The following is a 23,384-nucleotide window of genomic DNA, read 5'->3' as shown; positions in this document are numbered from 1 at the left end:
AACATCACCAACGTGTAAACGCAATCTTTCAAGACCCTTATTCCAAGCCCTAAAACCATTTTTTGTATAAAATTCACCCGCACTTCCATGAATAAATTCATTTTTGAACAAATAACAACATAAGCAAAATGCTGCATCTTTCTTCACACTATACTCCAACCATTTAGAAAATTGACCATTGAACCAACTTGGAACAAATTAACGCATTCTTCCTCCTATTAGAGTTTTGGGAAATTGATGCTTGGAAGGTTGACAAGGACCCTGTTGAATGTAATATTTCCTTACTTCATCTCGTATTCTGGGGTTATAGTCAGAAATAGGTAATCTTTCTCCTGGATCGCCTTTAAGTGACCCCAAATTGAGTTCATTTATAAGATAAGAAAGATTGGCATTCGCTTGGATCAAGGATTGACAACTAGGACTTGGTTGAGAATGGTCCAACCTCGTGACAAATTTATCCATCTCACTTCAGTTCCTATAAAATAGAAGTTCATTCCAGTGAGAAATATAGACCAATTTCTAGTAGGTCATACCATCAATAAGTTTTGTTATTTTAAATAACTCAACCTTCCCTAATATTTTTGTCGTCGTTAAAATAGAGTTAATTTTGAATTTTCCTTGATCAAAATTATTTGGGATGTTCTTTCCACGATACTAAATTCTACAGTGAAACCATATAAGAGGCATTTGATTTTCAAACACACCCAAAGAAATACATAACAAAAAAATCAAAATAGTGACAATAAAGTTTAGCAAGAACACTAAAATCCAACTAAATACAAAACAAAAACATGAGCAAGAACATATATTTCATGGGAAAAAAATATCCACATAGGGTTAAGAAATAAACATGAGGAGGTGAGGAAACTTTACAATGGTGGACGTAGAGCAATAAAGGTGTGAAGCATCTGAGAGATAAATCAAAATAAATGCTAAAGTCTAACAGAGAAGCAAGAAGTATAAACAGTGGCATGAAGGTGAAGCAGCGAGAATTGGAGAAATGGAAAAGGGAAAGTGGCGTAAGGGATTTGGGGAGTTGGGGCTTTGTTTTACCTATTGAAAATTGGGATTTGAGAAAGATCCTCAAAAAGGATTTTAACTTTCTATATTAATTATAAGAGAATACTTTTATTATTATTTTATCTTATTTGTTTATACTTAACTAAACAAACAGAAAAGTCAAACATTTAATATAAAATATAGAAGAGTGTGCTGTGTAGTGTATTTAATCTCCTTAAATTGCAATTGAATGTAAGCCAAAAAATTATTTGCTCCCACCAGGATTCAAACTCTTGCCCTGCTGAACAAAAAGGCAGACCTTTGCCATTGGCACCTTTGCCACTTTTGTTTTATGGGGTGGCACTTTAATGATATATATCCTATTTGTTATACATATTTACATATATACATAAAGTTTTCGCCGAAACTTGCGGGTGGCGTACCACCCCGAACCATGTACATAGATCCGCCCCTGGATAGAACAAGCACTGATGGGCCATGCAGTAACTTTCAACATGATGCTAGATGGCAAGGAAACAGTAATCATCGTCCAAAACTCTCACTTCCTAGCCCAACTTGTCTCTGAGGGAATGCACATGGCCATGAGCAACTACCACAACCATGTTTGGCTAAACAATATACTTCAACCGTTAGCTTCCAACTTTAATGCACACCAAGCCCAAGCCATGAGGAACCAATGGAACCTTCCTCACTACTTCAATCCCCTCCAACCACAGAATATGTCACTGGATCTCCCTTTCTTTCCCCTAGGGGAGATCCAGAACTTAAACCCAATATTCATGCCATGGGCAGCAACCCCCCACTTTCAATAAAATCAAGCTCAAACAGTCCCCCCAGTAAGCAACCCACCTCCACAACCAGCAAATCCCAATGTGCAAGAACACGAAGAGCCACCAGTAGAGAATGTACAAGAAATGAACTTACTAGGGTCGGAAGAGATAATAGAATTCTCAAGTCTAAACGATGTAAAGGTCTATCTCTTCAGGGAGATGCAAGAGAAGAGATATGTGCTCAGTTGCCCCCCAGCATTGTACAAGTTCTCAATGGACATCAGACCTCCATAATATCCAATAGTGGAGAGCCATGTAATGATACTGGTTCCATCCATGAGAAGGAACCCAGTGCTCCATGCAAGAATGGAGAATAGCTCAACCAACAATCATGTTTCAATGATGTATATGCCTACTAATATAATTATTTGGAATATTCATGGTGGTAATAATGACAACTTCCGTATCAACTTCAGGGAGATGGTTGATACTTACAAACCCTACATGGTAACTTTGTTAGAAACTTGTATGAAAAATCATATCACCCTTCTAAATGATTTTCCCTTTACTAATATGGTCGAAGTCCCAACAGAGGGTCAAGTTGGGGGTATGGTTATCATGTGGGATGCCAGCATAGTAAGAGTGCATGATTTGTTAGGAGGAACCAAGAGATCCACGCCAATGTTGAGGTAACTCCGTTAATACCATTTGGTTATTTTCCTCAGTATATGTGAGTACTAGATTAGGAAAAAGATGTACCCTGTGGAATAATATTGAAAACGTTCATATAAATAACTCCAAGCCTTGGCTCCTAGGGGGAGATTTTAATGACATTTTTAGTGCTAATGATAAGTTTGGTGGAAATCCAATAAACCGTAGGAGAAGTAACAATCTTTGGAATAGTATCAACAAATACAACCTAGTAGACCTAGGGTATAAAAGATGCAAATATACTTGGACTAATAATAGGAAAAAATTTAGAGGCCTAATTATGGAAAAATTAGATAGGATTTTTGTAAATAATGACTGGCTATCCCTTTTCCCAAAGGCTATGGTCACACATCTGCCCAGAACCCACTCCGACCATAGCCCGTTATTAGTCCAATTAAGTCCAAAAAATATAAATTTCTCAAATAAACCTTTTAGACTTGAAACTATCTGGTGTAGACATCCGGATTTCGTTAACATAGTTAAAAAATGTTGGTCAAACAATTGCTTAACTGAAGCTCAATCTATTTTCAAAAACACAGTAGTGAACTGGAAGAATGAAACATTTGGTGACATTTTTAAAAAGAAAAAAATTTTTCTAGCCGGGCTAAATAGAATTCAAACCTCCGCATCTTACCAAGAAGTTTCTTTTTGCAAGATTTAAGAATTTAAACTCCAACTAGAATACAACAATATTCTGAAAATAGAGCAAAACTTTTGGAAATTACGCTCCAGGATCTCTTGGTTGAACGATGGGGATGCAAATACTAGGTTCTACCATGTAATGGCCTCAAATCGTAAGCGCCGTAATGCCATTATGTATTTTACCAACAATAATGGTGATTGGATTACTGATCCTACATCTATATTAAACCATACTCTTGATTTCTTTACAAATGCTTTTACAATATCAAAAACCTCCTCTCACAGAAAGGCCATCCTAGAGGATCCTACGTGCCACAATAAAATTGATTTATCTAGTCTTGACATGGCCTTGACAAATGAGGAAATTACTAAAGCTGTTTTTTCTTTCAAACCCTTCAAAGCACCCGGACCGGATGGAATTCATGTTTTTTTTTACCAAAAATACTGGCACATCATCAAAAATTCAATAGAGTCTTTCTATCATAAGGTTTTTGATACACAAACTCTGCCAAATGGTATAAATGAGACATTTATTTGTCTAATCCCAAAATTTTCCAATGCGAACAACCTAAATTTTTTTAGACCAATTGGTCTTTGAAATACCTCTTACAAAATCATTACGAAGATAATTGCAAACATGATAACTTTTTTTTACCCTGCCTCATTAGTCCTCTCCAATCTAGCTTCATTAAACATAGGAGAGCTAGTGACAATGCTATTATCGTTCAAGAACATATGAATAATCTTCGTAAACACAAAAAATCTATCCCTGATATGCTTATAAAAATTGACCTGGAAAAGGCATTTGATAGATTAGAATGATCATTTGTCTATAGAACTCTTAGATTCTTCAATTTCCCTCCAAAAATCAGTAATTTAATTATGCACTGCATTACTACCAGCTCTATGGGAATCCTGGTTAACGGAACAACTACTGAATTTTTTAGTCCTAGTAGAGGTATCTGCCAAGGAGACCCCTTATCACCCTACATATTCATCCTTTGCATAAAATTGCTCTCAAAACTCATCAATTATCAAACAAACATTTTAAAGTTGGACCCAATAAAAATCTCTCAAAAAGGTCCTTCTTTTTCTCATGTTCTATTTGCGGATGATATCACCCTAATGGGTAAGGCAAACAAAAAAACTGAAAATTGCATAAAATCTAGTATGGATTTTTTCTGCTCTCAATCAGGCTTATCCATCAATTACACAAAGTCAAAAATCATCCTTCCAAAACTTTGTCCTCCTCACATTTCTTCTTACTTCTCAAACCTTCTTGGAATGAAGGTTACTCATGAATTTGGAAAATACCTACGATTCCCAATTCTAAATCATAGTCCAAAGCCAAGAGATTTCCAATTCATAATTGACAAACTTCATAGCAAAATGTCTCACTGGAAATGTTCCTTTCTAAATATGGCTGGTCGAACAACTCTCGCAGCTAACACTCTAAATACTATCCCCGCTTAATCCATGCAGTGCACTTATCTACCTAGCAAAATCCTAAAACAAATTGATAAGATACAAAGGGATTTCATTTGGGGGAGCACTAGCACCTCAAAAAAACTCCATTTAGTAAACTGGAATATTGTCACCAAGAGTAAGCAGGAAGGAGGCCTTGACATTCATAAAGCCTCCTCAAAGAATATTGCCTTACTAACAGGTCTTTCTTGGAGGCTTTTACAAAATTCAAACACCCCTTGGGCTCAACTCATCTCCTATAAATATGCCAACAAAAAATCAATCAACACTTCTTCTTTTATTTGGAAATTCATTCTAAAGGGATGGAATTTTTGTAATGATGGTATGTTATGGCACCCACACTCTCAATCAAATACCAACATTTGGTCTTCAAATTGGATTCACGACTCCAGTTCACTAAGAAAGAATTTATGTGGTCCAATTAATAAAAAAGACCTTAACATCTCCATCAAAGATATTATAAAAGATGATAAATGGGACCTCACTGATATTTTCTTTGACGTTCCTACTATCCTAATGAAAAAATTATGGCAACCCCTACCCTAATAATTTTTTTAAAAAGGATACTATAACCTGGGGTATCACTTTCAGTGGTCACTTCTCCACTAAATCATGCTACACTCTCGTAAATCCTTTTACCATCCCTAAATTAAATTTTGACTGGATTTGGAATTTACAATGCCCAAACAAAATCAAATTCTTCTTGTGGAAATGCATGCATAATCATATCCCATGCAGAGCTTTCTTATCCCACATTGGCATGAACATCAACAAGATTTGCACCATTTGTAGAAATAACGTTGAAAATGCCCAACACATCTTCATCTACTGCCGCAACACTCAATCTTGCTGGGCAAATATGGGCTTCCCAAATTTGCAGTTAAAAGAAGGTACCCACTGGTTATTGAGCCTGAAAGAGATTTTTATTCAGAAAAGTTTTTATTCAAATAACTGGAGGACCATTCTCCTCTTCGCCATTTGGAATATCTGAAAAAATAGAAACAACAATAACATAAATAACCTTAACTATAAGGTTCATCACACCGACATTCTCCAACAAGCTTGGGAATATAACTTCTTCACAGAGAAAAATCCCTTCAAAAAAAGCAGGATTTTAATTGAGATCAGATGGAACAAACCACCCCAAAATACAATCAAGCTGAATATTGATGGAGCTTTCTCCAAATCTACACTGGAAGCTAGCCTGGGTGGTGTTTTCAGAAACAATAATGGAGACGGGATCTTCGGCTACTACTAGTCAACCTATGCTTCATCTGTCACACATTGTGAACTAATGGCTCTGCATGAAGGATTAAAGATTGCTCAGCAACTCGATCTTCCTAACATTGAGATAGAGACAGACTCAACGGATGCCATATCATTACTTAATGAAAATAACCCTAACTTCTCCAATCTAATTTTTGAATGCAGATCATTAATGCACCAGTTGAAGCACCCAATCCTGAGGCATAACTTCAGGGAAGGAAATGTGATCGCCCATCTCTTGGCGAAGGAAGCAGTGAAAAACTTTAAAGCTTCAAAATGTGTTTACCATGCACGTCCACCTTGTTTTGCTGAACCTCAAGTGCTAAAGGACAAGTATGACTATAATATTAACTCTAAGTATGTTGTTACTACTGTTTGTGAAAAACTAGCCAAGTTTGGCAATAAAAATATCCATAGGGACTATGTAAGAACTCCGTAATATTTCTGTTATTTGTAATATAATATTATCTTTTGCTTAAAAAAAAGAAACTGGTCTTTTGGAACAACACATCTTTAATATTTTTAAAAAAAATTTCATCATGTCAAGTCAACCAATATATAGTCTTGAGAAACTGGCGTGACAAAAAAAAACAGAGAATATTACTGATATCGTGATGCCGCCAATGACTTCAGAATACTTGGTTGAATAAATAATTTTGTAAGAAAAATAGAATCTTTTTAAATAATGTCAAGCAACATTTAATTTTTTTTTTTTTAAAATTTATTCATCAATTCAAGTCGAGCACTATAGTCTTAGGAATCTAAGGTACGTGAAAAGAATTACTGATATCGTGACTTTGAAACGTTATATATATTATTAATAGCATAAAAATTATCTATAGATTTAATAAAAAATGAATAGGAACAATATCTTTCTCCTTAATGATATCGGATAATATTGCTCCTGTATTGTTCTTTCCTTTTCCTTATCAACTACAAATTACCCTTTTTTGTAAAAATGTTTACTAATATAAGGCCAACATTAATAGCATGCAACTCTAATTAATAATTTTGACCTGTATCTGTTTCCAATCCGACTGGGACCCTTCCTCAACTGATAGGTTATACGTGTATCCCTGTTATGTTTTGATGATCTAACAAACTTACTGTTAAGAACTAGATAAGGAACCTGATACACATCCTCAAGAACTTAAAGATCAACAAGTTTCCAGTTGGGGACACAATTCAACTCTTCAGAGTCAAAGGAACAACAGAGGGAACAGTTCCCGCGGTGACTGTACAAGTCAACTCCCCCAGCGGTAAAGTGGCTGTCTGCACACACAACAGTGCGAAAACAGTGCAATAGTCAGCTTAATGAGGAATGCCCTTTACCTAACTTGCTTGCATCATTCAAGTGATGTCACAAATAAAATTATTAACATCAAGCAAAGGTAAAAACAAAACACTAGCACATTCAAGAATTGATCAAGTATTCTCTCAAGTCATCCATCAATCTTGCAAGTGACTCTCAAGAACATCAAGAACAAAGAACAACATAACAACGGACCAGTTCCCTGTATCGAGTTATTACATGTCCTTAGTTGTGTTGTACCTTTGTCAAAACATTCTACTTGTAATTCCTATTTAGCTTAATTAGAAGCATTATGTAGGAAATTTTTGTAAATCATAAGCCCTTGTGTTTGTGTCTTGGCTAGAGTTAGACGAGTTGTAAAGTTTTTGTAATAGAGTTACTACAAAGTGGCTTGTAATAGTATTGTTACAAGTTAGTGAGGGATTAAGAGATTAATTCCTAGGTTACAATAGTTTTTAATCTGAAGCTTTCTCAATAGTGAAGTTGAAATCCTACAGGGGTAAATCGTAGTTTTTGATCCCATGAGCTAAGAGTTTTCCACATAAAACTCCATTGTGTCATTTACTTACTGCAGTGTGCGTGTGTTCTGCGGGAACTAATAGAGAACTTGATTCTCTATATAATTTGGTGGACCCTTAATTTCTATCAATTGGTATCAGAACATCTTCTTTCTATCAGGCTAACACATAGAATGAATCCTCATTGCTGCTCTGCCAAACTTCAAAGAAGGTCAGTTTACCTACAGACCGCCAAGATTCAACGACCAGTAGTGGAAGACAAGGTGCACGACTTCATCATGGTTGAAGACTCAGAGCTCTACGATATTATCTGCGATGGACCCTTCAATCCTATGAAGACCATTGGAGACCCTGCAATGACAGCTCCTAAAACTAGAAAGGAATATAGTGATACTCACCGCAAGGCTATTAAAAAGAACTTTCGAGCTAAGAAAATCCTCGTCTGTGGTATTGGACCAGATGAGTACAACATTATTTCAGCATGCCAATCAGCTAAGGAGATCTAGGAAGCTCTACAAATAGCTCATGAAGGGACAACATAGGTAAATCAGTCCAAGAGTGACATGCTGACCATAGAGTATGAGCTTTTTAGGATATGCACACTCGCTTCAGATATATCATCAATGAGTTTCACTCACTAGGAGAGATCATCCCCAGGAACAAATTTTTCAGGAAGATACTTAGTGTATTACCTGGCTCCTGGGAAGCAAAGTAAATGTCATCACAGAAGCAAAGGATCTTCAAGAGCTGGTCCTCAAGACGAACAACAATGACAATGAGAGAAGAGAGCCAAAGAGGGAGAAGAACCTGGTCCTCAAGACGAACAACAATGACTTAGGTGATGAGGATGCTGATATGGACTACCCGACAAAAAGGTTTCAAAAAATGGTTCGTAGAAATGGAGACATTCCAAAAAGGTGCAGCTCTAGCAAGCCAAAAGGTTATGACCTATGTCATAAGTGCGGTAAGGCAGGACACTTCATCAAGGATTGCCCTCTCCTCAAGCAAGATCAATACTAACACAACACTGACAAAGCATCTAAGAGGAACCAGGTTCCTGACAAACGATTCAAGAGAAAAGATGTTCCTGACAATGTTGTGAAACAAGCTCTTCCTGCATGGGGAGACTCTTCCAGCGAATCTGAAGAAGATGATGATCAAGGTGATAGCTCCATGATGGAAGTGGAAAGTGAAATAACTAGGTATGATTCAGTCTTTGCCCTTATGGCAAAATCTGGCTATGATGAAGACGACGACGATGAGATAAACTTCTTAAACGTTCAAAGAAATCTAAAGTCTTATTCTCCGAAAAAACTTATGTCTTTGGCAAATATTTTAATTGATGCATATAATAGTCTTATAAATGATAAAGACGCATTAACTGTGGAACTAGGAGAAGTAGAACAGTCGAGAGATGATTTAGTAGTTGTGGTGCTAGATTTAAAGGAAACCATTGAGAGCCTGAAGAAAGAAAAAGATGCCTTAATTGAAAAAATTACAAACATAGAATATGAGAGAGATGATCTAGCATTGTTGTGGTCGATCTAAATGAGACCATTGAGTGTGTTAAAAAAGAGAAAGAAGTTTTAATTGAGAGGGTTGCTAACATTGAACATGAGAGAGATGACCTATTAGTGGTGGTTGTAAATCTAAAGGAAATAATTGAGGAACTAAAAAGGGAAAGTAGGTCTGGGAACACTCAAAAAGGAAAGGAAGTTGTAAGTGAAGCACACCTTATGCTTGAAGATGAGCTAAAATCAGTGAAGTTTGGTCTGTGTGCAGAGCTTGAGAAAAACAGAAAACTTCAAGAAGACATAGGAAAAGTGAAGAGTGACCTAGAAAAATCACTTAAGTGGACCTGGTCCTCAGATGCATTCACTGCTATGCATATAAATAGCGGGGAAACAGGTAGGGAATCGTGTTTCAAAGGGAAAAGACTCCCTACAACCTTATAGCAAGTACGTTACTATACTTGATAACTGGTTCTGCAGTCACGGTGGTAACAATGGCACTTTAAGGAAACCTGTAAGGCCAGATTTCAATCTCAACAAAAAAAAAAGTTTTTGCTGAAAATGTAACTACTGCTAGGGAACCTACTCCTTCACATAAAAAATATGCGATGCCTGCTTGGACCAAAATGGCCATTATTCACCCCTTTCCTCATTACAAGGGACCCAAACTTGTTTGGGTTCCTAAGTCTAACTCTTGATTTCCTTGTGCAGGGAACAATGAATGGGAGCAGCCAATAATGGCACATGGATAACGGCTGTCGAAGCACATGACTGGAAGTATAAATGATTTCCTTTCACTGAAGGCCCTACAAGGAGTGAGTGTATCCTTTGGAAATGGCAAGAAGGGATACATTTTGGGAGTTGGAAAGATCAGGAAGTCTCTTTCTCACTCTATTAAAAATGTATACTACGTGAACGGATTGAAGTACAGCTTGCTAAGTGTTTCCCAAATCTGTAACAAGGGAAACAAAGTGGAATTTGTATCCAAGATATGCACAACCACAAATCTTGTGACTGGTGAGGTGGTGTTAGTGTCTAAAAGATACAAAAATATCTACGTTGCTGCCTTTGAGTCCTTGCAAAATAGGGATCTTAGTAGTCTGAGTGCTGTTGATGATAATGCTGAGCTATGACATAGAAGACTGGGTCATGCAAATTTCACGTTGCTAAACAAATTGGTCAAGAAGGACCTGGTTTGTGGTTTGCCCAAGTCAAGCTTCAAGGATCACAGGGTGTGTGATGCATGTGTAAAAGAAAAGCAAGTCAGATCCTCTTTTAAGCCCAAAAAGAAAGTTAGTACCTCAAGGCCACTTAATCTCCTCCATATGGGTGTACGGCGAAATCGGAGGGTCCAATTTCTCGTCATTAAGGCATTTCGGGGGATCATCTCGAGACCTTGAGGATGCGAGGCTGTGGTCGATCTCCCTCTTTCGAGATTCGTTGACGCCCCTAAAGTCAATGTTGGCCGCAGTCGTGATGGGACTGGAGAGCTCCCTAGGCATGCAGCTAATACTGGCAGAGCTTGGTGTCATCTAGTTGTCCCATCCCCCTACTTTTGTAATTAATGCTTTTGTACTATGTTGGAGTTCCCCTCCTATATAAAGGGGGTCTTTAACATTTTGTAGGGATACGGTTATTGCTCCAATTGCTCCACAAGAAATATAAAAAACATTCTCTTTGCTCTCTCATACACTCTCTTGATTTTATTGCCTTCGTTTGTTGTCTTTATACTTGTTCATCATTCATTTCCCATCATTGGCCATAAAGAGCCTTTGTTGATTATTTCATAATTGTTAGACCTACCCCGATGACCCACGATAGCTCGAGTCCGAGCCCTGGAATCGACCTTGAGGCCCCAAATCGACCGGCATGAGGCCCCGAATAGCCGATCTATCGGTTTGATTATAGCTTTCTCCTTAACTCTATTTCGTTTCAAAATCTCATACGCTTAGCACCAACTGCCTAACAAACTATCATAAAAATAGATCACGTATTTTTAGAGTCCCATCAACAAATTTAATTGTTATTACCATTTTCACAGTAAACAGTTTGGCACCCACCGTGGGGCTAAAAATAATAGTGATTATTTTCTTGCTGGTTTTACTACATAATGCAAGTTATCTTTCATGCTTTTTCTTGTCCAAGATTTTCGATTTCAGGTCGAAATATCTAACTCGGCAAACAAAGATGAAAACAACAATCTTGAGGACCATGGGGAAAATGGTGTGGCTATTCCAGGTGTTGTTATGCCACTACAAAACCCTGGGAATGCACCGGAGATAGTCCCCATGGACGCGGTCTCACGCGACGCCCAGCATATCGACATAAGCTCCCACACTGACAGGAGCGTGCACCAAGGGGATCGACAAGTAGCACGGGAACCCCTAATTAGGGAAGAATGTGAGGTTAGCCTTCATGTTATTTTTGAAATGTTGCAGGCACAACAGCTAGCTATTGCTTAGCTGCAAAGTCACCAGAAAATTCCTAGCACGGTAGCACAGGGGATAGCTCCCCCAACCGAACAGGTACCTGAGAGATCGAGAAATAATGGGTCGATAGCCGACCCTGTCATCGTAAAAATGCTCGAGGACCTCACCAAAAGGATCGAATTGGGCGAGAAAATGATATAATCCAACGACAATATTTTGAAACCTAAACCCCAGGGTCGACCAAATTCCGGGCGCACCCCCGGTCCTGAAAGGTATGGATTCGGAGAAGTTCATACAAAGGCCGTTCCCCGAGGAAGTGGACCTGAAACCTATTTCGAAGAAGTTCAGAATGCCAGAACTCCCAAAGTACAATAGGACCTCAGACCCCAATGAACACGTTACTGCCTACACTTGTACAGTAAAGGGCAACGATATAAAGAACGACGAGATTGAGTCCGTATTACTGAAAATGTTTGGGAAAACACTCTCGAAAGGGGACATGATGTGGTATCACAACTTAGCTCCTAACTCCATAGACTCATTTGCCATGCTAGCAGACTCCTTCATAAAGGCACATGCCGATGCCATCAAAGTAGCAACAAGGAAATTTGACGTTTTCAAGATTAAGCAAAAGGAGAATGAGATACTGCGAGAATTCGTATCTCGCTTTCAAATGGAACGATGTGTCAGACATCGTGTTCGCCATCAGCAAAATCAGAGACGCTAGATGGCCCAGACCTGTACAATCAGATCCTTCACAAAGGAACTATAATCTAGTATGCGAGTTTCACAACATGCAAGGACACAGGACCGAAGATTGCCGGCAACTCCGGGAGGAAGTGGCCTGGTTACTCGACAATGGCCATCTTCGGGAATTCCTCGGCAATCGAAACCAGTTTCGAGAAAGGGAAACAACCAAGAAGGACAAAGCAGACGAGCCACAATATGTCATCCACACAATCTTTTAAGACGGCCGCCACTAGCCGGAACACTAAAGCCCCCTCCAGTAGAGGGACTAAGGGATGAATCGACGAAAAAATAGTAGCCGCAAGATACACCCCCGGTCGTATCCAAATAAAGGACCGCGCCGTGTCCTCCAAACGAATACCAAAGATCAAAAACGCCATCGCCACTGAGGTATAGCCATCTCCCTTTTTATTTTACATTTCATACTAACCCTTATGCAGGCGCCGATCGAAGCATTCAAAGTGCTAACCCAACCCAAAGACCTTAAGGTTTTAAAGCATCTGTTTCACTCTTTTCCTTCGACTGGGTTTTTATCCTGACAAGGGTTTTTATCCAGAGTGTTCTGGGCTTCTTCTGCAATCAACCCTGAATACTGGAGGGCATCCCCTCAGGGTCCCATTAGTAAAATGATGTATCGTGCTAGACGGTCGAACAAACCGTGCCTGTATAGTCGGTCCCCCGACAACGAAACAATGTATACTTATGTCAAGCAATCAAAGAATACCTTTTGTCAAAGCATTTCATACTCCAAAGGAAACTCAGCATTTTCGCTAAAGCGATTCCTCCATTAAAGACGTCCCGAACACTCTGAGACTAGCGTAAACAATTCGATACCCGTGTGACCTCAGGGTTGAAACTCCAAACTCATAAGCCCTCAACAAGGCAACAAGAAAATCTCGAAACATCTCCAAGGCCAAAAGTTCCCCGAACACTCGGGAACTGGCGCCAGTATCTCGAAAATCGCACGACCACAAGGCCGGGATCTTTAAAATCATAAGCCCTCAATGAGACAATACAAGGTTTGCAAGTAATGGCTCCCAAGTCAACAAACCCTCGAGGACTCGGGGACTGCCGTCAAGCGCCATCTCCATCGACTTATCAAAACCCGAGGCTATAAGACCCCGAGCGAGTAGACTCGATCTCGTAAGACCTACATAAGGTGACAATTGTATCTGTAAAACCTCAAGCAAGGTATGAACAATACTTTTACCAAGTATCCAAAACTGTAAGACCTCAAAGGCATGAAAAACTTCTAAGACCTTACTAAAGGCATAAACCCGATCTCAAAGTTTCGGCTATATATAAAACTTGTAAGACCCCTAAAAAGTCATACCCTCGATATAGAGACCGAAACTATCTCACTCGAGATCAAAATGGCTTCGTCCAATCACAAGTGACTCCGGTCACACAGCTGTACCAGCCGAACTAATGCAACTCGGGGACGCCCGACCATCGCTACAAAATCATAGGCTACCCTCGACATAGGCAAATGAGCTTTAACCATGTCGGCTCCAAATCACAGGCTTCGAGCTACTCAGCCTCTGAGCCAAACCTCCCGAGGTGCTCGAACATCGTCGCAAGTTACTTGAAATCGAGGTTCTTCCCGAACCAACGATGAGTCGGGCAAAAATTACTTCAAAAGTCCTTAACGAGAGGAAAATAAAGCCTACATAAAAGGTTGCATCGACCAAACGCATAAGAGCCATTGTTGCCAGCCTAATGAGCCTTAGGGCCGCACACATAAGAGGTCGCATCGATCAAAAGCGTAAGAGCCACTATCGCCAGCCTGAAATCTAAAACCTTGAGGGTCAAAATGAGCTCGAGTCGTAACCTGATTTAGAGACTGGACCCAAAATAGTTAACTATATATGTCTAAGGGAAAAGCGTAAGAGACATCGTCGCCAGCTTACATTAAAAGGTCGCTTCGAGACAAAGCGTGAGAGCCATTGTCTCCAGCTTACATTAAAAGGTCGCTTCGACCCAAAGCGTAAGAGCCACTATCGCCAGCTTACATTAAAAGGCCACTTCAATCCAAAGCATAAGAGCCACTATCGCCAGCTTTCATTAAAAGGCCACTTCGGTCCAAGGCGTAAGAGCCATTGTCGCCAGCTTATGCGAACGTAAAAGCCTAAGGGTCAAATGAGCTCGAGTCGAAACCGGACTCGGAGACTAAACCCAAAACGGCTGAACAAAAGCACAAGAGCTCAAGCGCTAGCTTATACTAAAGTTCACGTCGACCAAGTGCGTAAGAGCCCCCCGGGCCAGCATAATGAGCCCTAGGGCCGTATTATCGAATCTAAAGACTCCTACTAACTCGAGAGCGAATTGATTTGGCTAAAATCTTGGCAAATGGAAACCCAGAAGATACAAGACCGCGTGTTCCCCCTCTTATACGCGCAGGTAATAAAATACAAGCTCCGTTTACAAGATACTATGTAAGCTATATACACAAGAGCAAGAAGAGAGCAAACGCCCCCCTTGGGGAATGTGGCCCGACAGCCTCGTCCTCGCCATCTTCGGCATCGGACAGAAGGAACTTGGCATCATACTTCTCCGCCTTGGCTTGCTCGATCTCCTCTGAAAGATCAAAACCCCTAGCGTGAACTTCCTCGAGAGTTTCCCTTCGAGATTTGCACTTTGCGTACTCTTTGCTGCTGCTCCCACGACCAAGAGTTCTCCTTAGCTATCTCTAGCAGTGGAGACACTCTTCAAATAGGCCGCCGCTCTCTGATCTGCCCTAATGCTACTCATCACAGCCTCGGCCCGTGCATTCACCATCTCGGCCTTCGCCTTCGAAAGCTCAGACTTGAGCCTCGCGATCATGTTCGCCCATGCAGAATCACTCGCACGAGCGGTCCGCATCTCCAAGGTGGAACTTTAGCGAAAACACTCTCCTTGTCCGCAACTTGGCATTTGCATGGGCTTTCACCTCGTCGAACTCACGTTTGATCCTGCCAACTTCGCCCTAGAGCCGCTCTAGCTCCTCCGTTTTGCTCTCCAATTGAAATGTCGAAACGTTAAACTCCGGAAATGAAAGAAGGAGCATACATCAACATGAAACACAAGATACCTATCTCTCGAGGAAGCTCTTGCGGCTCCGGCTTTGACTCGCCTCGCACCGCAGGGATACCAACTCGCTTTCTCTTTTCTCACAAAGAAGCTTAAGGGATTTCTCCCTATCCAAAGTTCTCCACAACCGAGCCTCATAACGAAGTAGCTCGGATTTGAGCCTATCAAAGGCCTGCGAAAAAAAATTCAATAAGAAAGGAAAAGCGTGAGGCCAGAATAATCCCATGCCGGCTACCAAACTTACCATAGAGCCGAGCCGCTGAGCCTCACTAAAACCTGAACTAATGTCCGACGGCTTAGTGTCCCCCGAAGCGCCATCAGCAAAAACGTGAAATGTTCTTTCGACAACAAAAGTCCCCAAAATCGAATGACCGGTCGGATTGCCTCTCTTGATTCGCTGAGAATGACTCGCCCTGCTATAAGCCTCCTCACACCATGGAGATTCTTTTCGTATATCATCGACCCTCGACCCCAAGGTCCGCAGTCTCCCTTCCTCTCCCATAGAGCACGATCTCATTTCAGAAAAATCTCTGGTACCTGCGGCGGATAAGTTAGTACGTTGAAAAGAAAAACACCATTTTGGCGAAACAAGTCACCAGGCGCCTACCATAATGCTTTGCCTCCCACCTCCCTTTGGACAGGTCTCTCCACCTGCGCCTATCATAAGTCGAGTAAGGTGCCAGCTTGCGAGACCACTCGGCCAAATTAGGGACCTCGTTCAGCAACCAGGGAGTCGCTACAAAAATGAAACAGAAAAATGTCATTACGGAGCCCGCCTCTAGTCAAAACGATGAAAAAATAGTTGCGATACATACGTGTGAAGTTCCATTTTTCAGGAAAGGGCAGAAACTCCCCAGGAATGATATCAATCATTCGAACTCGAACAAACCGGTTCATCCATCCACGGTCCTCGTCCTCTGTGCTCTTAACGACAGGATCCCGGGTGGATCGATGCTGCAAAACAATCAAACCTCAATAGCGCAGTGGCCAATATAACCTCACGAGATGACTGAGGGTAAACTTAATCCCGACCTTGTCGGCGAAATATCTTATTGTCTGCACTATCTTCTAAAAGAATAGGTGAGCCTACGCCAAGGTAACCCGATATCTCCAACAGAACTCAAGCACGACCCGATCGGGGGAAACCGATGCAAAAGTTTGCGTGTACACGCTCAAAAACCCCTCGACATAGGTAGTGATGCTCTCCTTGGAGGAAGGCACTTGCAATACCACGCCTTCCCCCCATCCGCAATCTTTTCTGATCATTTCAACGTTTTTCTCTCTCACTGATGAGATAAACCTCGACACATGCTTTCGATGTCCTAGAACAGCGGGGCATTTCCCCAATATAATATTTTTTCTCTAGAAAAGGCACCTCGAGGCCCGTTCACCGGGCACCCAGCAGTGTACCACTTATTGAATACGGAATGTAAGCACAACTCCCCTCTCTTTGGTCGGCAGAGGTCAACGTATCAGTCATGGCTATGGTAAAATAAGAACGAGGAGATATGAATTTAAGCAAAGATTTTGAGTTGGAACAAAGGGAGAACAAGCACATAGTGCCAGGTCCTGGTTACTTAAAGCATCAGAAGCTCCACTTGAGAGGCAAATGAATGAATATATAGGGGCAAGGCAGTGGCTGCTCGCCTACCTAGAGGGCCAATTTATTCTGGCCGTGTTAACGTTACCCCTTTTTCTAGGGAAATGTGCTGACAGGACCACCCCGAGGTCCCTTCACCAGATTGCTCGGATGCTACTATCCCGTGAAATTCGAGAAGCTGCGAGGTAAAAATAACGAAAAGACAGAGAGAAGAAAAACCCTTTCTTTTCATTACAAAAAATATATTTACAAAGGAAGTGTTTACAAGACTCACTCCCCGTGGGGTACATGCACAGATGGGGGGGGGGTAGGGGAAAAAAGTGACACAAGGCCTACTCTTCATCACCACTATCCCCCGAACCATCTCCGAGATCCTCGTCTGGGATGATCAAAAGCGCCAACTTTCTCTCCAGCTCCTGGGCCTCCTCAATTCCAACAGACAGGTCTATGCCCCCGACCTTGATCTCCTCTAATATTTTTCTCCTCGCCTCCACCCTGGCATGTTCGATGGCCCGAGTCAATTTCTGCTCAGCCTTTATCGACACATCACGGGCTGTTTGATGCACTGTGGCTGCGTCCTTCAGGTAAGTAGCTACATTTCTTTCAATCTCAGACTTGGCCGCAACCAGCTCAGCTATCTCCTTTCGAGCATCCTTGAGAAGATAATGGGTCGACGCCAACTCCGAGGTCACTACCTCATTTTGTTTCCTCAGCCCAAAGATCTCCACATTCAGTCGCCCAATCTGCGAGTCCTTTTGCTCGACCTACAAAAAGAAAAGTAAACCGGTCAGTATCAAATTACGGGACAAAGGGAAAGACTCATGCATAACAAAATACCTACTCGACAAGGGCAGCTTTTTCTCAGAGTGCTCCCTCCAAAGTAGCCCGGAGCTCGCCTGACTCTTTCTCCTTCTGGACAGAACGAGCCTCCTCGCAGTCTCGAGGACAACTTCTCAAGCTCCTTCTCGCGTCACAAAAGCTCCTCGTTAAGCCTGAAGAGGGCATGATCGTACATGTCCTTGCACTACAACAAAACAAAAGAGTTAGAAGAATGAAAAACGGTGTTAAAGGCTAAAAGAAATATACTTAAAGTAGCTATCACCTGCTGCATGAACCTCTCAGCTGCCTTGACGGAGCCGGGAGCGTCAAGATCAATGTTCCTACTAAAATCATCATGAATATAGCCAAGCGTGCCTCCCCCTTTGAGGGGACCCCGGCTTTGGCGGCGCTCGTACCTTGAGCATCCCTTAGCTCCGCTGACGAAAAATGGGAGCCGAAAATGAAATTGCCTATATCTCCAATGTCCCCGAGGTGCAGTTCCTGCTCCGAAAAAGCTCTGGGTCCCAACCCTTCAGGGCCAGCGACAACGGTCCCCCCAACAGAAACTGTGTCAAACCCAATCATGGTATCCAAGGCCACATTGACGCCCTCCTTGATTACCTTCGATCTATGGGGCCGACCTGAGTCTGCTGTCCCCGATTCGGCAGCCTTCGGTCGGGGTACCTATGGGGCTTTTGTATCCGACCTCGACCTCCCCTCCAAGCGGTACCCGCTCTTATCACCATGTCCGTCATCAGTACTATGGCTTGACTCAGAAGCAGAAGGTGAGGTCCCAATTGCGATTTTAGGCTTGTGCGGCTTAGGTTTCTTCACTGTAGAAGGGTCGGTAGCCTCCTTGCATTTCCTTTTATTTCCCTCGGCAGGTTCCGAAACCACCGTCCCGCCTCGAGGGAGTGGTCTCATCAGCATATTCTCGCCAAGGCCTGCACGAGCATAGCAGCCACAACTTGTCAGCACAAGAAGTTATAGGAAATAACATAGGGTTGAGACGTAGGCGACATGAGAAACTTTACCATGATTCTTGGCCAACCACCGTGTCTTGGTCAGGTCGGTCCAAGATCGGGCAAGATACAAAATCTTTTTGTCCAACCGCTAAATCCACCTTGGCAAATCTGAGACCACTTCAGGATACCAAACGACAGCTATAGAAAACAAAAAGAGGTTATCTTTTTGGAAGAAAGGAAAGAAGATCTTAAAACATGTCCGAAGGAAACAAATACTCACGCTGCATGTTCCACCTCTCCGGGAAAGTCATCCTCTCGGCCGGAATGATGTCCAAGCTTCTAACCCGGACGAACCTACTCATCCATCCCCAATCTTTCTCCTCGTTGGTGCTCGAGAAAAACGATTTCTAGGATAGATGATGAAGCATAATCAAGACTCGATAGAACCGGGTGATGCACATCCTAATCAAATGGTTCAGGTTAAAGGACTCTCCCCAAACCTTATCAGTGAAATAACGGAGCATCAAGACTATCCTCCAATAAGAGGGATAGATTTGACCGAGCGTCACCTGATATTTGTCGCAAAAGTCGAGGATGACTGGATCTATCTCTGGGGGAGGGGATTCAGAATGCTCAGCCGGACTCAAAGTAAAAGGATAAGTATATACGTGGAGGAAACCGTCTTTGTGATCCGTTATTTTCTTATTAGGGCCAGGAATTTCCACCTCCACCGCCTTCTTCCATCGGTAGTCCTTTTTTACTGTCCCCGCATCGGTCACGACACTGACGTACTGGGATACGTGTTCGCATCGGCCCTATGTAGTAGAGGGTGTATCTATCATATAATCTTTCGACATGTCAAGATCGAGGGGAGTACATTGTCCCAGAGTGGGTATCACCTTCATTTTCTCCTTAGACGACCGAGATGAAGAGGCGACTTTGTTCCGCCGAGGAACCGTCTTGGAAGTTCTGGCCATTGCAACAGTAAAATTTTCTCTAAGAAAGTGAAAAGGAAGAATGTAAAAGGAGATGGGTCTGGATTCGCGAATTTGAAGATGTTGGAAAATAAGGATTATCAAAAGGTTGATGTATTTATAAGAACCACATGGGCAGCGAAAGGGACGAGCCAATAACGGTTCGTGAATCTCTCGATAGTCGCATTTGACAGCGACCCTTGCATGGTTTTTTGGGATATGGCATTTAATGCTCTGATAGGATGACATCACAGCAATGATGTCCTCAGAACGGAGGCTCAAAATCATTTCATATCACTTCGTTCTAGGAAACACAGAGACTATCTGTATACGGCGAAATCAGAGGGTCCAATTTCTCGTTATTAAGGCATTTCGGATGATCATCTCGAGACCTCAAGGCTGCAAGGCTGTGGTTGATCTCCCTCTTTCGAGATTCGTTGACACCCGGCCTAACGACAATGTTGGCCGCGGTCGTGATGGGACTGGAGAGCTTCCTAGGCATTCAACTAATACTGGTAGAGCTTGGTTCCATCTAGTTGTCCCATCCCCCTTTTGTAATTAATGCTTTTGTACTATGTTTGAGTTCCCCTCCTATATAAAAGGGGTCTTAGACATTTTGTAGGGATTCGGTTATTGCTCCAATTGCTCCACAAGAAATATAAAAAACATTCTCTTTGCTCTCTTATACACTCTCTTGATATTATTGCCTTCGTTTGTTGTCTTTATTCTTGTTCATCATTCATTTCCCATCATTGGCCATAAAGAGCCTTCATTGATTATTTCACAACTGTTAACCCTACCCCGATCACCCACGATAGCTCGATTCCGAGCCCTGGAATCGACCTCAATGCCCCAAATCGACCGGCTCGAGGCCCCGAATAGTTGGCCTAACGGTTTGATTATAGCTTTCTCCTTAACTCTATTTTGTTTCTAAATCTCATACGCTTAGCACCAACTGCCTACCAAACTAGCATAAAAATAGATTACGTATTTTTAGAGTCCCATCAACAAATTTAATTGTTATTATCATTTTTGCGGTAAACAATGGGCCTATAAGGGTGCAAAGTAGAGGAGGAAAGAAGTACATATTTTTTATAGTGGACGACTATTCAGATTCACCTGGACTCTATTTCTCAGAACCAAGAATAAAACCTTTCAAGTGCTTATGGCATTTGTGAAGAAGATCAAGATGAAGATGACCCATAATGTAGTATGTATCAGGTTTGACCATGCGACAAAATTTGATAATGCCAAATTCGATGAATTCTGTGCTGAAAATGGCATCACTCATAATTTTCAGCTCCAAGAACACCTAAAAAAATAATGTTGTGGATAGGAAGAACAGGACTTTTGAAGACATGGAAAGAACAATGTTGGTTGATAGTGGCATTGCAAAAGGTTTATAGGTAGAAGCCGTCAACACTGCATGCTACTTGGCGAACAGGTGCATGACCAGGTCCCTTGTGAACAAAACGCCATATGAACGACTGAATGAAAAGAAGCCCAAGCTGACACATTTAAGAACATTTGACTCCAAATGTTTTGTCCTCAACAATGGCAAGGAAGTACTTGGAAAATTGGATGCCAAAAGCGATGAAGGAATCTTTCTAGGCTATTCATCACAAATCAAAGCCTACAAGTATACAACTAAAGAACTCAATGAGTTGAGTAAAGCATACATGTGATCTTCAATGAATCTCTTGACCCAAATGGAAAGGATTTTAATGATAAGAATGATCAAGACGGAGAACATTCAATTGTCCTTGGTGAATTCATTGACATGGCAAATAGAAAGACTGATATGATGAGCCACGTTGAGGAATCAAATAAGGATGGTGCAACCATATCTCCAATTCATGGAGAGGAGCCTGGTCCCTGAATCACAACAATTGAAGCTGATAACAGAGTTGTCGATGCTTTCCAAGGCACCCCACATGCTGAGATAAGAAGAAGCCAAGGATCACAATCTGAAATACCTGGATCCTCTAACAATGAGACTCAGGTGTCTAACTAGAAGCATAAAAGTTCACACTCTCTTGAAAACATAATCATTCCTCTTGATTCAGGCATTCAAACCAGATTAATGACTAGAAACTCACTTGCCTTGTTAGCCTTTATCTCTCAAATAGATCCCAAAAATATCAAGGAAGCATTGAAAGCTGCAGACTGGATTACAACTATGCAAGAAGAGCTCCATCAATTTGAGAGGAACAGTTTGTGGCACTTGGCTCCACGACCTACTGACCAAACTGTTATAGGAACCAGATGGGTATTCAAAAACAAACTTGATGAGTTTGGAAACACAACAAAGAACAAGGCAACACTAGTAGTTCAAGGTTACAATCAAGAATAAGGGATTGACTATGATTTACGTTTGGGACTACGGGACGTCTTCCTGGAAGATCCCTTGTTGCTATCTCTATGTATTGAGTTATTTCTTTCCGTGATTTCATCTTTATTGACTATTAGCATTTAATTATACTGTCTCATTTCACATTATTTTACCATGTTATATTTATAACTAGTAGGGCCCTGACTTGATCTCGTCACTACTCGACCGAGGTTAGGCTTGGCATTTACTGGGTACCGCTGTGGTGTACTCATGCCCTTTCTTGCACATGTTTTTCGTGTGCAGATCCAGGTTCTTCTGCTTAGCCATACTATCCGTGAGGCGAGGCGATTCAGAGACTTCAAGGTATATCCTCCGCGTTCGCAGACCTAGAAGTCCCTCTCTATTCTCCCTTTAGCTATAGACTTCTTGTATTTCCTCTTGTTAGTCTTCTGGAGTTAGAAAACTATGTATTTTCTTTAACTTGTGATTCATGAGATTCTGGGTTTTGGGAGTGTTTTGTGTTCAGTTTGAGAGAGTGTTATTGTGTATGTCGAGCGACATTTTAAACTTCTTTATTATGTTACCCGTAAATTGCTAGTTTCGTATCTTTATTTTCCGCAAATTGTTAGGCTTACCTAGTCGTAGAGACTAGGTGCCGTCACGACAATTCACGGAGAGAGAACTTGGGTCGTGGTACAAATGACACAGTGCCACATCAACCTGAAAGCATAACTAGTATGCATTTAATCATGCAATACCTAAATACTCATCTCGCTCCAATTCCTCTATAAGGCCCCAATAGAACCGCACCAACGTGCATATAACCAACAAATCACAACTTCTCGTAGTATAGAAGAGTAACTCACAGATCATTTCAGATCACGAATAAGCTCTACAACAACCGAATGGCACATCCCTCAACAATAGCAGTATGGAGCCAATCAATCCGACTCGGTGTAGAATACATGTCCTAATTGGGCCTTCCAATGGACCCCCAAATCAACTCTATTCACCCACACATAGATAAATAACCCTACGAAAGTCCATAATGAATGAATCATAATACTTACTATCATCTAGCTAGCTTCGGCCACCACTTCACAGTCCACAACCATGAAACAATATGCTACTGAGAACTTCCAGTCTCCAAATCCCTAGAACACACGAATCACCATATTCAATCCCAACTCCACCGCCTGAATGTCTAACACATC

The sequence above is a fragment of the Nicotiana sylvestris genome, chromosome 7 (genome assembly GCF_000393655.2).
Source record: "Nicotiana sylvestris chromosome 7, ASM39365v2, whole genome shotgun sequence".
Classification (NCBI taxonomy): Eukaryota; Viridiplantae; Streptophyta; class Magnoliopsida; order Solanales; family Solanaceae; genus Nicotiana; species Nicotiana sylvestris.
Note: the sequence above shows the minus strand (reverse complement) of the source record.